This window comes from Pantherophis guttatus, chromosome 9 (genome assembly GCF_059756535.1).
Source record: "Pantherophis guttatus breed Tessera chromosome 9, ASM5975653v1, whole genome shotgun sequence".
NCBI classification, from domain to species: Eukaryota; Metazoa; Chordata; class Lepidosauria; order Squamata; family Colubridae; genus Pantherophis; species Pantherophis guttatus.
In genome coordinates, this window is record NC_142071.1 from 5,741,195 (window position 1) to 5,750,194 (window position 9,000).

Consider the following 9,000-nt stretch of genomic DNA (forward strand, 5'->3'; position numbering starts at 1 on the left):
TATACAAATCAAATAAACTAAACTAAACTAAACCTTAGTTTAATGAAAAGAAGGACTAGGGGAGACATGATAGCAGTGCTCCAATATTTGAGGGGCTGCCACAAAGAAGAGGGAGGGGGGTCCATGTATTCTCCAAAACACCTGAAGGCAGGACAAGAAGCAATGGGTGGGAACTAATCAAGGAAAGAAATAACCTAGAACTAAGGAGGAATTTCCTGATGGTGAGAACAATTTATCAGTGGAACGGTTGGCCTTCAGAAGTTGTGGCTGTTCCATCACTGGAGATTTTAAAGAAGAGATTGGACCACCATTTCTCTGACGTGGTATAGGGTCTGATTAGGAGATCTCCAACTCTGTTATTCTACTACATGCAAGGCAACACAGATGCTTGTCTCTCCTACAGAATATGGAGAACTTCTGCAACCTAATGCTTGCCCACCAACCCGTAAAAAGCTTAGCGTTGATGTCAACCCCCTTTGAGGACCAAACAGTTTCTCAGAGGCTTCATGGGACCCTGTCCCATGAAAGGAGTCATAGATTCCATGGCCCCTTTCATGGGACTTCAGACCAAAGCCAACAATTGTCTTCAAACCAAAGACAACAGACAATCCTGTTGTCTTGGTGGCTGTAATTTTCATAGCCCAGCAAAGCGGTGGTAATTACGGAAATTGTAGAAGAGCTGAAAAGATGATGGGTTTGCTAGATAGGACTCTTTGATCAGATTAGTAGTTTAAGGTTATAACCTTATTCCAACGACAAAACAGAAAGAATAGGGAAAGAAAGCAAAGAAGAGTAAACAGATGTTTTATTTTAACATTTGGGCAAGAGACGAGATTTTGATTGGGGGATTTTTATTTCCGTTAACGTGACATGTCAAAGGAGTCAGTCCTTCCATCGGACATCTGGAAGATCAAAAAAGGCTTTCCTCCATGCAGGAGGAGAAAGAACTTTTAGTGCATAAAAAGTGAGTTGAAAGAATTTCGTTGAAAGTCCACTTGGTGGCTTAGATCTTCCCATCACCTGGTCTTTGGCTCGGTCCCTTTAAAAGTGGAGTATCTCCTGAAATCATGTATGCTTCAAGTTGAATCCACTGAGCTACGTCCCTTTCTCAGGGCTGTGCATCGTGAAGAAATTGCTCTAGGGACTACCGTATTTTTCGGAGACACTCCGGACTATAAGATGCACCTACCTTTTTTGGGGAGGAAAACAAGAAAAAAGAAATCTGCCTCTGCTTCCCAGCAATTTGCCTCCTTGCAGCAAACAGCCTGTTTCAGTTTCATTTTCAGCACAGCCTGATTAGCATAAGAAAAAAAAATCTGCCTCTGCTTCCCAGCAATTTGCCTCCTTGCAGCAAACAGTCCGTTTCAGCTTCAGCATAGCCTGATTAGCACAAACAGCTGATTGTCGGTTGGATCGGCCTCCTGAAGATCAGCTGTTTCAGGCTGCAGAGATTGCCATAGCCTATTGCCGCCTCCGCGTGCCCCATTTTCCGGGGGGCCGGCGGGGCTATATTCTGGTGTATAAGATGCACCCAAATTTTCATCCTCTTTTAGGGAGGGGAAGTGTATCATACTCTGAAAAATACGGTAAGCGGGAATAATTCCCTCACTAGCAACATATCACATCATCTAGCATCATCTAACCCAGGGGTGTCGAACTCAATTTCATTGAGGGGCACATCAGGGCTGTGGTTGACCTCAGGGGGGCTGGCTGGGCGTGGACGACTGGGTGGGCATGGCCAGCTTGACTCCACTCCCCAAACTGCTTGCATGTTTCCTCTTTTCACTGGGTAGACCGGACCGAAGCCGCATTGAATAAACCGGGCCAAAGCCGCATTGGGTAGACCAGGCTGAACTGACGCAGGCCGTCCCCTTACATTTTCCAGGACGGCCTGCCTTGAGTTTCCAATCATTACACCAAAGCAACCATAACGAAGACGGCAGTGGTGGGTTTCAAATTTTTTTACAGCTGGTTCTGTGGGCGTGGCTTGGTGGGTGTGGCTTGGTGGGCGTGGCAAGGATAGGACTTGGAAAGGTTAAAAAAGAAATACCTGTCAATCAAGGACTTGTTAGTCCTGAAGAATACAATTAAAAGGAGGAGATCAGACTGAGAAGATATTCTGGGTCTGTATATAAAACAGGTGCATTTGTTCAGTGACCACTCAAAAGTTATTCACTGAGTAACTTTGACATCCAAACAATACTGGGGGGGGGGGGGGAAATGATTAATGACCGTTTTCTGCATGTATGACCTTTGCAGCATCCCCGTGGTCACCTGATCAAAATTCGGGAGCTTGCCAACTGGCATACATTTATGCCATGTCCCAGGGTCATGAAATTCCCATTTGTAACCTTCCCAGCTGGCTTCCGAGAACTAACCGCCTTGCTTAACAATGGAAATTTCTGGCTCAGTTGTGGTCGTAAGTTGAGGACTAGCTGTACCATCCTTTTTTCCACTTGCTTCCCAATACATACATACATACATACATACATACATACATATATACATACATATATATATATGTATATATTATATATATTTGTCCATCTAAGACAGGGGTCTCCAACCTTGGCAACTTTAAGCTTGGCGGATTTCAACTCCCAGAATTCCCCAGCCAGCAAAGCTTTTTTTTGCCTTTTTTGGGGGCCGGGGTAAGGTGGGAAGATAAAGTTTGTTTGATTTAGAGAAAGCTAAAGCAAAAGAGAGAGCGAGACCTTCAGCTGCTGTTCTCTCCTACTAATTTTGGCCTTCAGTATAAAGGCCAAATGATAAGAAAATAAACTTTCAAGGGAAAGAATGCTGAACCAGATGCCTCCTTCTCACCATCCCCTATTTCAGCTAGTCCTCAACTCAACTCGCAGCGGTTCATTTAGTGACTGCTGAAAGTCCCAACGGCAATGAAAAAAGTGACTTACGACCATTTTTCACACTTCTGACCACTTCTGGATAGAAACAGAATGCCTATTAATATAAGATTCGTGGTGTTAAGATTTAGAACAGAGGTAGAAATTAGAAAGGGGGCAAATACTACTATACATATTCCTATATTGTATTTTAAAATCAGTATGTAGATGAAAGGATTAGAAGTTGAAAGACAATTTTATTACGTACATTGTTATAATGATGTATATAATTAATGTAATTAAGATCACCAAAATGGTCAATATTATTACTACTATTTGGTATCAAAATTAATGATACCCAGTTGTCACACTGTTCATGTATTCGATACTTACTGGTGCTATTCAGACGGTTCTATCCGGTTCGGACGAATTGGTAGCAGTGGCTGTGGGAGGCCCTGCCCACCTGGATGTCATCACGTCCAGTTTTTGACGCTCTTGAACATGCTCAGAAGTTCCTGCGCGCGCTCCCATTTGTGAACTGATAGCGAAGTTAAGTGAATACCACCCCTGCTTACGACCATTTTTCACACTTCTGACCATTACAGCATTCCCATGGTCATGGGATCAAAATACAGATGCTTAACAGTTGACTCATATTTATGACGGATGCAGTGTCCCCTTTTGCGACCTTCTGACAAGCCATGTCAGTGGGGAAGCCAGATTCACTTAACAACCGGGTTACTAACTTATCAACTGAAGTGATTCACTTAACAACTGTGGCAAGAAAGGTCGTAAAATGGGACAAAACTTACTTAGCAAATGTCTCTCTTAGCAACAGAAATTTGGGGCTCAATTGTGGTCGTAAATCGAGGACCACCTGTACACAAACACTTTGGAAGACAGGACAAGTAACCTTGTGGATTTATTTTTAGAAAATTTGAAACCTTCCAACGCTCACTTCCTCTTTTCTTTTTTGGACTGTCCTACGTTTGCTGTGGTTATAGTTTTATTATGTTCTATTCTAGATTAGAGCTAAAAATATTATGCTCTGGAGAACGACTTGGATATTTTTATTTTTTTTACTTTTAAGAGCTGTAATTAAGAACAACTTTTACTGCCACAATATGTTATTTTGGTCACTTCCTTCTCTGTTTCTGAATCAGAGTTGTTGCTTTTGTACGTTCCGTGGATCTGTCTTTTTGTTTGCTTTGTGCTGATGATTGACCAAATAAAAATCAATTATTTGCCATCAAATGCAACCCCAGCTGCAGTACAATCTGTACTTACTGTAAGTTTGCCACCTAGAAGTGTTTGCTGGATGGAAATTTTGTTTGTTAATATGCATTTGACAAGTAATCAAGCTTTGGGCTGGGAAAGTGTACTTGCAAAGTCCTTTCCAGTCCTCCTTCACCTTTCCAGATAAATCACGAGTGTTCAAAATTAATTGGTAAAATATATAAATTTCTATTACGGTATAAAATGGAAGAGGAAATAGTGAAGGATACTAGGATTAAATGGGCAAGGAATTTCAACCACGCAATAGAATTAGAGAAGTGGGAAAAGATGTGGAGAACAAATATGAAATTGACAATATCAACGGCATACAAGGAAAACCAGATGAAAATATTTTATAAATGGCATCTTCCGCCAGCTAGAATAGCAAAGATGTTCCCTAGAAATTCACCGAAATGCTGGAAATGTAAGAGTAACTATGGAACATACTATCATCTCTGTTGGACTTGCCCAGTGGCAAAGAAATTCTGGGCCAAAGTCAAAAAGTGGTTAGAGGAAATAATACAGAATTCAATAAAGGGAGAACCAGAGCAATTTTTACTAGGGATTCCCACAAAAAACTATACAAAGGAAATACAATATTTAATATTGCATATACTGACAGCAGCATGCAATAGTCTATGCGCAAAATTGGAAGAAAGAAGACTCACCATCAGAAAAAGATTTAATTAAAAAAAATTTTTAGAATGCGCAGAGAAGGACAAACTAACAAAAGAACTTAAGGAGAAAGAGAATACAGAGTGTTACAAAGTCTGGTGTAGATGATATGAATGGTTGGAGAATAGGAAAAATGAAAAAGAGGAATAAAGGAGAGAGGGGGAAAAAATGTTGAAGATCAAGGTACAATGTAGACGAAATAAAGAAAGATGGAAAACAATGTAGAGTAAGATACGGTTACAATCTGTGTAAATATGAATAGTAAGAAAGGATCACTTTGAAAGAGCTGTAAAAAAAGTGATATTCATCTAAATGTTGTATGTTTGTGTTTTGTTTTAATGTGTTCATAATAAATAACTTTTTGAAAAAAATCACGAGTGTTCATCGCCAGCTGTGGAAGCACAATTCATCCATTTGGAAGGTGCGAGAGAAATTTAGAGATTTAGAATTTCTGACTTAATTGCCACCCTTTCACCAAAAGGGGGAACAAAAGTACTCTCAACAACCCTCGGCCCAATATTTATTTGGATAAGGACAAGACAGACAATTTGAAAATGAAACACTAGAGGGAACTAAAGATTTTAGTTAATGGGAAAAATATATATACAAGCCTGATTTATATGGCACATATAAAAATGGCACAAAACATTGTAACCAGGGGTGAAATCCAGCAGGTTCTGACAGGTTCTGGAGAACCGGTAGCGGAAATTTTGAGCAGTTCGGAGAACCGGTAGCGGAAATTTTGAGTAGTTTGGTGAACCGGTAGCGGAAATTTTGAGTAGTTTGGTGAACCAGCAAATACCACCTCTGGCTGGCCCCAGAGTGAGGTGGGAATGGAGAGTTTGCAGTATCCTTCCCGTCATGCCCACCAAGTGCACCAAGTCATGGCCACAGAACCGGTAGCGACAATTTTTAGATTTCACCACTGATTGTAACACTGAAAACACTGAAGGGCGCTTCTGAAAAATAGAATCGGAAGTTAATATCCACTATATCAATATTGATGTTTGTTTCAATGGACAGACTGTGCCCAAAAGATATCACGGAAGAAGAAAAGGCAGATGAGGAATATGTTTTATTTGACAAGGCGGAGATGGCATCGAAAGTGGATCTACAAATGACAGCTACGAGAAGGACAAGGAAATGGATGTCTCTATGGTTGACATTTTAAAAGCAAAGGTAAAGGTAAAGATTTCCCCTCACACATATGTGCTAGTCATTCCCGACTCTACGGGGGCGGTGCTCATCTCCATTTCAAAGCCGAAGAACCAGTGCTGTCAAAAGATGTCTCCGTGGTCATTTGGCCGGCATGACTCAATGCCAAAGGCGCACGGAATACTGTTATCTTCCCGCAGGCTGCTGGCGGACCACAACAATTGGGCACAGGTTTTTCTGCATGAAAAATGGTCTTTATCACTCAATTATGAGGCCAAATGCATGATGACCTAGCTAGACGAGGCAATGTATTTTGGACCAAAAGACGACGGTCCCTTTCAGCCAGCTGCTGGGGTCATCATTCCCCAAAACCTTCCCAACCTATTTTAGGTTGTCTTAACATATCTATCTAAAAGAGCCTTGGTGGTGCAGCGGACTAAAGTGCTGTTAAGTAGCACTTAGCTGCCAGCTGCCTGCAATTACTGCGAGTTCAAATATCACCAGGCTCAAGGTTGACTCAGCCTTCCATCCTTCCGAGGTAGGTAAAATGAGGACCCGGATTGTGGAGGCAATAAGCTGACTTTGTATATAAAAAGAACACCGCTTGGGGGGGCCGAAAACCCTACTAAGCAGATATATACAAAAGTATGAAGGCTATTGCTTAACGCATTGTAAGCCGCCCTGAGTCTCCGGAGAAGGGCGGCATATAAATCGAACCAATAAATAAATATCTGTCTATGCCCTGCAGCCTACCTAAAAAGTTTTATGTGTAAAAAAAAGAGATTCTGAAATCCAACCAGAGGACATAAAAAAACTGCACTTCGTGGTTCCCTAAATGCCAAAATCCTTTTTACGATCATACCAAAAAGAGATTTCAGGTAGTCCGACTGAAAAATCTGAAGACTAAATTTAATCCTTCATCCAGTCGCTTGGTAGAGAGATGGGTAGCATACAAGTCTTAATAAACAAGTAAAAATCCTCTATTTCCTATTTGAAAACTTCCAATCACAAATAATTCATTTAAGTTCAGCAGGTATACGTATTCCCAAAACTGCAAGAAATTAGAATAGAATAACAAGAGTTGGAAGGGATCTTGGAGGTCTTCTAGTCCAACCCCCTGCTTAGGCAGGAAACCCTACACTACTTCAGACAAATGGTTATCCAACATCTTCTTAAAAATTTCCAGTGTTGGACCATTCACAGCTTCTGGAGGCAAGTTGTTCCACTGATTAATTGTTCTTAACTGTCAGGAAATTTCTCCTAAGTTCTAGGTTGCTTCTCTCCTTGATGAGTTTCCACCCATTGCTTCTTGTCCTGCCTTCAGGTGCTTTGGAGAAGAGCTTCACTCCCTCTTCTTTGTGGCAGCCCGAGATATTGGAAGACTGCTATCATGTCTCCCCTAGTCCTTCTTTTCATTAAACTAGACATTGCCAGTTCCTGCAACCGTCCTTCTATGTTTTAGCCTCCAGTCCTCTCATCCACTTTGTTGCTCTTCTCTGCACTCTTTCTAGAGTCTCACCATCTTTTTTACATCAATGGGGAATCAATAGACTTTTTTAAAGTTTTGTATTTTTTTTAACGAATGAACATTTAATACATCGGTCATTCCTTTCATGTGACATCCCGCTGTCGTCTCCAATCGTTCTTATTTTTGTTATTTCTTCTGTCTTCATTCTCATCGAGGGAATCAATAGGTTTAAGGGAAGGAGTCTAGGATGAGAGAAGCCTGGAAACTGGCTTCAGCTTTTAAATATCTACTTTATTTAGAAATATACAAATACAATATTGAGAGACACATAGAGGCAAGAACTGTGAGGCAGCAGATACTCCCTTCCATCTCAAATCCTGCAAAGGAACTGCTTTTCTAGGAAGCTTTCAGACAATACGCAGCTGATCTTTTTTTCCAAAAAGAAAGAAGCAACTGTTTTGTCTTTTCCTGTGTCAAGTTTCATAATCGAACGCTTCATTTGGTAGACTCTGACAAAGTGCAGACAGATCATGGCAGAATTGGGTAATAAAGCTGAATGAGCGTATCAGGAGATTTCAATCCTAGCAGAGCAGGGTAAATTATTAACAGCATAAAGAACTACAGTTCTAGATACCAATATCAGGGAAACTAGATAAGTATGTTCTAATCCAGAAAATGTTACGTATTCAAGGTTGATCTTCTCCCTTGACCATATTTGTGTGTTCAGTTTAGAACAGAATCTCAGTGACTGGACCAGCAAACTGAATTGACTGCAATCTATGGTTTCCATTTACATAGGAACTTTTTTTTTTCCGCAAGAAAAGAATGTTATGCAGTAGCAAAACCATGATACAAAACCAGATTTGACTCCACAAATGATAGGTCTATTAACTTTATCTAACGCAATATATAAACTTTATGCCGGATTTTTATACCTAAAATTAGTGGGTTGGGTACCAAATGAAAACAGTGTTGTTGAAGAACAGGCAGGGTTTAGAAAGGTATTGGGTTTTCCGCCACTTGGTAGAAAAATATTCCGTGCCTCAGTGGTGGGATTCAAATAATTTAACAACCGTTCTCTGCCCTAATGACCAGCTGGGTAGGCGTGGCTTGGTGGTCATGTGACCATGTGGGCATGGCTAACTCAACGTCACTCACGTCGATGGGCGCTTCACCTGAGCTGTTACAATGTAATAAGGGTTAACCAGAGAGGCAGTTTCTGTAAGCAGGGCAATAAAGGTTAGGCTAGAAACAACACCAGAACGTTTCCTTCCTCCCTTCCTTACAGGATTAGCCCTGCAAAGTGGAAAAAAACATAATAAGATTTCTTCCAACGATCGGTTCCCCGAACTGCTTAGAAGGTTAACAACCGGTTCTCTCGAATAGGTGCGAACTGGCTGAATCCCACCACTGCCGTGCCTCCTTATGGTTCCCCTTTTGCAACCTTTATTGATTTTTAAATCAGCTTTTGACCCAATACCAAGTGAGAAATTGTGGGAAAGTCTGGGACGTTTCCCTATTGACCAAAGGCTGCCTGGGTTTATTCGGTGTGAGAGTAAACAAGGCCATGGTACTGTTTGTCTA